This window comes from Bufo gargarizans, chromosome 4, assembly GCF_014858855.1.
Source record: "Bufo gargarizans isolate SCDJY-AF-19 chromosome 4, ASM1485885v1, whole genome shotgun sequence".
NCBI classification, from domain to species: domain Eukaryota; kingdom Metazoa; phylum Chordata; class Amphibia; order Anura; family Bufonidae; genus Bufo; species Bufo gargarizans.
In genome coordinates, this window is record NC_058083.1 from 56,917,894 (window position 1) to 56,924,633 (window position 6,740).

The following is a 6,740-nucleotide window of genomic DNA, read 5'->3' on the forward strand; positions in this document are numbered from 1 at the left end:
GATCTATCTTCTTGATTTATTATTTTTTGTTCCATCTTAGTATTTATCTCTTTTAAACTTGCAACCTCCCTCTCTAATTTCTCAACCGAGTACTCCAAAGAAGGAATCCTTTTTTCCATCTCATGTAATCGCACTCTTATTTTCTCCATATCATCTCGTATTATACTAACATCAATTTGCACTGTCCCAATCTGTGTCACTATGCTCCCCATTATATTTTCCGTCCTAGAGACGGTATGAAATATATCATTCATCATTTTTGCATCCATCTCTGGAGCTAATTCAAGGGTTCCTGATTCCCTCGTAGTGCCCACAGTCCCATTATCCTGTGTCAGGGTATTTGCCTCTGTATATGTAATTTTTTCTTTCTGTGAAGGAGTAAAGACTGGGGAATTGGGAGTCAAATATTTGTTTAGACCAGGGATACTCAACCTGCGGCCCTCCAGCTGTTGTAAAACTACAACTCCCACGATGCCCTTCTGTAGGATGATAGCTGTAGGTTGTCAGGGAATGATGGGAGTTGTAGTTTTGCAACAGCTGGAGGGCCGCAGGTTGAGCATGCCTGGTTTAGACTATACTGCTTTTGCCCAGTCTCTAACCCTGTTATTGATCTCCTACTACTGGCGCTGGTAGGGGTGCGTTGTTCATCTTTTTTCTTTGAGGGCATCTTGTATTTTTGGTGATATTTTTCTTTATCTCTTCTCCTGCTCTCCTCTCTCTCTCTCCTCCACTACTCTTCCTCCTCCCTTCCTCCCAACTATTTCAACCAATTACCCAGCAGTTCTCTCTAGATTACAAATTATCTTATCACCAACATAAGAAATCTGTTTGAAAAGTATTAGTGACTTATCGGTGTTAATACATTATCAGCAAATAGTCCAAACAAGTAGTCCAACAGACCAAACCCAAACATACGGCTTGGTTCCCAAAAAAAAAAGGAGGTTACTTTGAACAACGGAGTATTAGTAAACAGGAAAAAAAAAAAAAAGTCCAGTTCGGGGGTAGTTGTTGCAATTCCTGCTATCCACAGGTAGTGAAATAAAACCTGTCTGGAAACATTTTCTTAATCTAACTATGTTAGTCAAGGAGGAAGAAAGGAGAGATCACAGATCCACAATACTTGAGGCGACACAACAGGTGCAGAAGAGGGTAAATATACAAAAAGTTAGTCCAGAAAGTTAGGAGGGAGTTAGGGGGGATTAGGCCTACAAAAGAGATTCCAAAGGGGACTTAAGATCAAGGCCAGGAAGAGATACAGCCTCTACCCTGGATACAAGATGAGGAACAGCCTCTAGCTGGGATACAAGATGAGGTATGGCCTCTAGCCTTGATACAAGATGAGGAATGGCTACTAGCATGGATACAAGATGAAATATGTCCTCTAGCCTGGACATAAGATGAGATACAGCCTCTAGCCTGGAATCAAGATGAGGAACAGCTTCTAGCATGGATGCAAGATGTGATTCGGCCTCTAGCCTAGATACAAGAAGAGATACAGCCTAAACCTTGGATGTAAGATGAGGAACGGCCTCTAGATTGGATACAAGGTGAGGTATAGCCTCTTGCCTGGATACATGAGATATGACTTCTAGCCTGACTCTAGTCTAAATAAAAGATGAGAAATGGCCTCTAGCCTAGATACAAGATGAGATACGGCTTCTAACCTTAATACAAGATGAAGAACGGCCTCTAGCCTGGATATAGGATGAGGGACGGCCTCTAGCCTGGACACACGATAAGATATGGCCTCTAGCCTGGATAAAGGATGAGATACAGCCTCTAGCCTGGAGCCAAGATGAGGAACGGCCTCTAGCCTGGATACATGATTAGATACGACTCTAGCTTGTATATAAGATGAGATTCAGCCTGTAGCCTGGATACAAGATGAAGAGAGGCTTATAGCATGGATACAAGGTAAGATACGGCCTCTAGCCTGGATATAAGATGAGATATAGCCTCTAGCCTGGAAACAAGATGAGGAACGGCCTCTAGCCTGGATAAAAGATGAGATTCTGGCTCTAGCCTAGATACAAGAATAGATAAAGCCTAAACCCTGGATGCAAGATGAAGAACGTCCTCTAGAGTGGATACAAGGTGAGGTATAGCTTCTTGCCTGGATACAAGATGAGGTATGGCCTCTAGCCTTGATACAAGATGAGGAATGGCTACTAGCATATAGAAACATAGAAACATAGAATGTGTCGGCAGATAAGAACCATTTGGCCCATCTAGTCTGCCCAATATATCTGAATCCTATGAATAGTCCCTGGCCCTATCTTATATGAAGGATAGCCTTATGCCTATCCCATGCATGCTTAAACTCCTTCACTGTATTTGCAGCTACCACTTCTGCAGGAAGGCTATTCCATGCATCCACTACTCTCTCAGTAAAGTAATACTTCCTTATATTACTTTTAAACCTTTGCCCCTCTAATTTAAAACTGTGTCCTCTTGTGGTAGTTTTTCTTCTTTTAAATATGCTCTCCTCCTTTACCGAGTTGATTCCCTTTATGTATTTAAAAGTTTCTATCATATCCCCTCTGTCTCTTCTTTCTTCCAAGCTATACATATTAAGGTCTTTTAACCTTTCCTGGTAAGTTTTATCCTGCAATCCATGTACTAGTTTAGTAGCTCTTCTCTGAACTCTCTCTAGAGTATCTATATCCTTCTGGAGATATGGCCTCCAGTACTGCGCACAATACTCCAAGTGAGGTCTCACCAGTGTTCTGTACAGCGGCATAAGCACTTCACTCTTTCCACTGCTTATACCTCTCCCTATACATCCAAGCATTCTGCTGGCATTTCGTGCTGCTCTATTACATTGTCTTACCACCTTTAAGTCTTCTGAAATAATTACTCCTAAATCCCTTTCCTCAGATGAAAAATGGCCTCTAGCCTGGACATAAGATGAGATACGGTCTTTAGCCTGGATACAAGATGAGATACAGCCTCTTGCCTGGAGTCAAGATGAGAAACAGCTTCTCGTCTGGAGACAAGATGAAGAACGGACTCTAGTCTGAATACAATATGCGAAAGGGCCTCTAGCCTAGATACAAGATGAAAAATGGCCTCTAGCCTGGACATAACATGATATAGGGCATTTAACCTGGATACAAGATGAGATACAGCCTCTAGCCTGGAGTCAAGATGAGGAACAGCTTCTAGCCTGGAGACAAGATGAAGAACGTACTCTAGTCTGAATACAAGATGTGAAAGGGCCTCTAGCCTAGATACAAGATGAAATATGGCCTCTAGCCTGGACGTAGGATGAGATACGGCCTTTACCTGGATACAAGATGAGATATAGCCTCTAGCCTGGAAACAAGATGAGGAACGGCCTCTAGCATGGATGCAAGATGAGATTCGGCCTTTAGCCTAGATACAATAAGAGCTACAGCCTAAACCCTGTATGCAAGATGAGGAACGGCCTCTAGAGTAGATACAAGGTGAGGTATAGCTTTTTGCCTGGATACAAGATGAGATACAACTTCTAGCCTGAATAGAAGATGATGAATGAACTCTAGTCTGAATACAAGATGTGGAGCGGCCTCTAGCCTAGATACAAGAAAAGATACAGCCTCTACCCTGGATACAAGATGAGGTACAGCCTCTAGCTTGGATATAAGATGAGGTATGGCCTCTAGCCTTGATACAAGACGAGGAATGGCTACTAGCATGGATACAAGATGAAATATGGCCTCTAGCCTGGATATAAGATGAGATACGGTCTTTAGCCTGGATACAAGATGAGATACAGCCTCTAGCCTGGAGTCAAGATGAGAAACAGCTTCTCACCTGGAGACAAGATGAAGAACGGACTCTTCTGAGTCTGAATACAATATGCAAATGGGCCTCTAGCCTAGATACAAGATGAAATATGGCCTCTAGCCTGGACATAAGATGAGATACGGCCTTTAGCCTGGATACAAGATGAGATACAGCCTCTAGCCTGGAGTCAAGATGAGGAACAGCTTCTAGCATGGATGCAAGATGTGATTCGGCCTCTAGCCTAGATACAAGAAGAGATACAGCCTAAACCTTGGATGTAAGATGAGGAACGGCCTCTAGACTGGATACAAGGTGAGGTATAGCCTCTTGCCTGGATATATGAGATATGACTTCTAGCCTGACTCTAGTCTAAATACAAGTTGAGAAATGGCCTCTAGCCTAGATACAAGATGAGATACGGCTTCTAACCTTAATACAATATGAATAACAGCCTCTAGTCTGGATACAAAATGAGATACGGCCTCTAGCCTGGATATAGGAAGAGGGATGACCTCTAGCCTGGACACGCGATAAGATATGGCCTCTAGCCTGGATAAAGGATGAGATACAGCCTCTAGCCTGGAGCCAAGATAAAGAACGGCCTCTAGCCTGGATACATGATGAGATACGACTCTAGCTTGTATACAAGATGAGATACAGCCTGTAGCCTGGATACAAGATGAAGAGAGGCTTATAGCATGGATACAAGGTAAGATACGGCCTCTAGCCTGGATATAAGATGAGATATAGCCTCTAGCCTGAAAACAAGATGAGGAACGGCCTCTAGCCTGGATACAAGATGAGATTCTGGCTCTAGCCTAGATACAAGAAGAGATAAAGCCTAAACCCTGGATGCAAGATGAAGAACGTCCTCTAGAGTGGATACAAGGTGAGGTATAGCTTCTTGCCTGGATACAAGATGAGATACGACTTCTAGCCTGAAGAGAAGATGAAGAATGGACTCTAGTCTGAATACAAGATGTGGTACGTCCTCTAGCCTAGATACAAAAAGAGATACAGCCTCTACCCTGGATACAAGATGAGGAACGGCCTCTAGCTTGGATACAAGATGAGGTATGGCCTTTAGCCTGGATACAAGATGAGATATGGCTTCTAACCTGATTACAAGATGAAGAACTGCCTCTAGTCTGGATACATGATGAGATACGTTATTAAAAAAGATTATGTCGCACTAGAGTGATCAGGGAACAACGTGAGGTGCCACCACTAAGAGATGACTAAATCTGAAAGGGTTGGAATAATGACTAAATAACAGTAGGGCACTCTCTAAAGCAATGGGAACAGTTGTTAATGGTGCATGACATTTTTATTAATATGACTAAAAATGCGTCGTTCACCGTAAATATTCCGAATAATTCACAATATTGATTACATAAATATAGCAGCATAGATGGTAGATGTGCATGCTAAAACAACATTGTGAATAAATAAGGGTAAAACCCAATTGGCAATACACAGTAAAAATCGATCAATAGAACCAATAGACACTTCGCTTCCAAAAATATCAAAAGTTTCTTTAAAAAGTTCTGGATATCCACATATGTTAATAACACTCCAATCTCGATTATTGAGCTCCAATCTCAGTTCTCGATTAATAGCACTCCGATTTTAGGTCTCAATTAACAGTAGCTATAACCAGAGTCGCGTCCCACTCATTAGCCTGAGACAGCGGCGTCCCGCTGTAATTTTCGAAAAGCGATCGCTTAATTTTCATAGACAGTTCGATCTTACCCGGAGGGTTTTCGACAGAGAATTTCCTACCCTCGTCTCGATGCACCTGCTGGATGTGTCGGTGCTTCGGTCGCGGAGGCTGTTTGTTCTTTGAACGAATCCCACGCCACCACCGGAAGTTTACGTAGTCTCGCTGAAGGTAAACTTCCCTTGTCCAGCAAAGACCTCCTACAGCTGGCGTTATTAGGATCGTTGCAGCATTAAATTGTTCACCTCCAAAATCAATCAAAAGTCTCAATCTGTGTTCCAAACATGGGGGTCCATTTACCAAACGCGATTCGGGCTTAGAGTGATTGACTCCTTCATCAGTGGCTAGTGTCCCCCTATTAGGGCCCCTCCTCTATAGGGCTGCTGGTTCATAGAAAAACCTGATCATGGATCGTCCGAATTTTCGATCATCAGACCCAATCAGACCCAAATAGAATTTATAACTGAAGCAATAAATTTTATTTTAACCCATAACTATTTTAATTTTTTAGGGGATTTTTACCTTCAGATACAGGGGACGGCCTTGGGCACCAGGTTCGCTCCCTGCTATGCCAATTTATTCATGGCACAATGGGAACAAGAACATATTCAGCCGAAGCTGGGGGCGGACATGGTGCTCTGGCAAAGATATATTGATTATGTCTTTTTTATCTGGCAGGCGGGAAGGGAAAAATTGGATCAATTTTTAAAGTCCATCAACTCCAATGAGTGCAACTTGGTTTTTACGTGAACCACTAGTCAGGATTCAGTAGAGTTTCTAGATATATGTATTTGAAATAAAGAGGGCAAATTACATTGCAATACATTTGTCAAACCTACAGCATGTAACAGTTACATTTTGTTCAACAGCTGTCACTTTCCAAGCTGAGTAAACAATATTCCGCAAGGACAGCTGCGCAGAATAAAGCGCCACTGTACATTGGAGATGGAATTAGAAAAAGAAGCAGGAACAATGACCCAACAGTTTCCTCTAAAATGAATATCCTTCCGAAATTTTAAACACAGCCTTGGATAAGGTCAGAAAGATGAATAGGGAGGAGTTTTTTATCGAAAATAAAAAAAGAGACACAGACACAGGAAATACGGATTTGCGTTTGGTTTTACCTTTTAGGGTCCATTCACACGTCCGTTTTTTCTTTCCTGATCTGTTCCGTTTTTTCAGGAACAGATCAGGACCAGATCTGGACCCATTCATTTTCAATGGGTCCTGGAAAAAATCGGACAACACAATG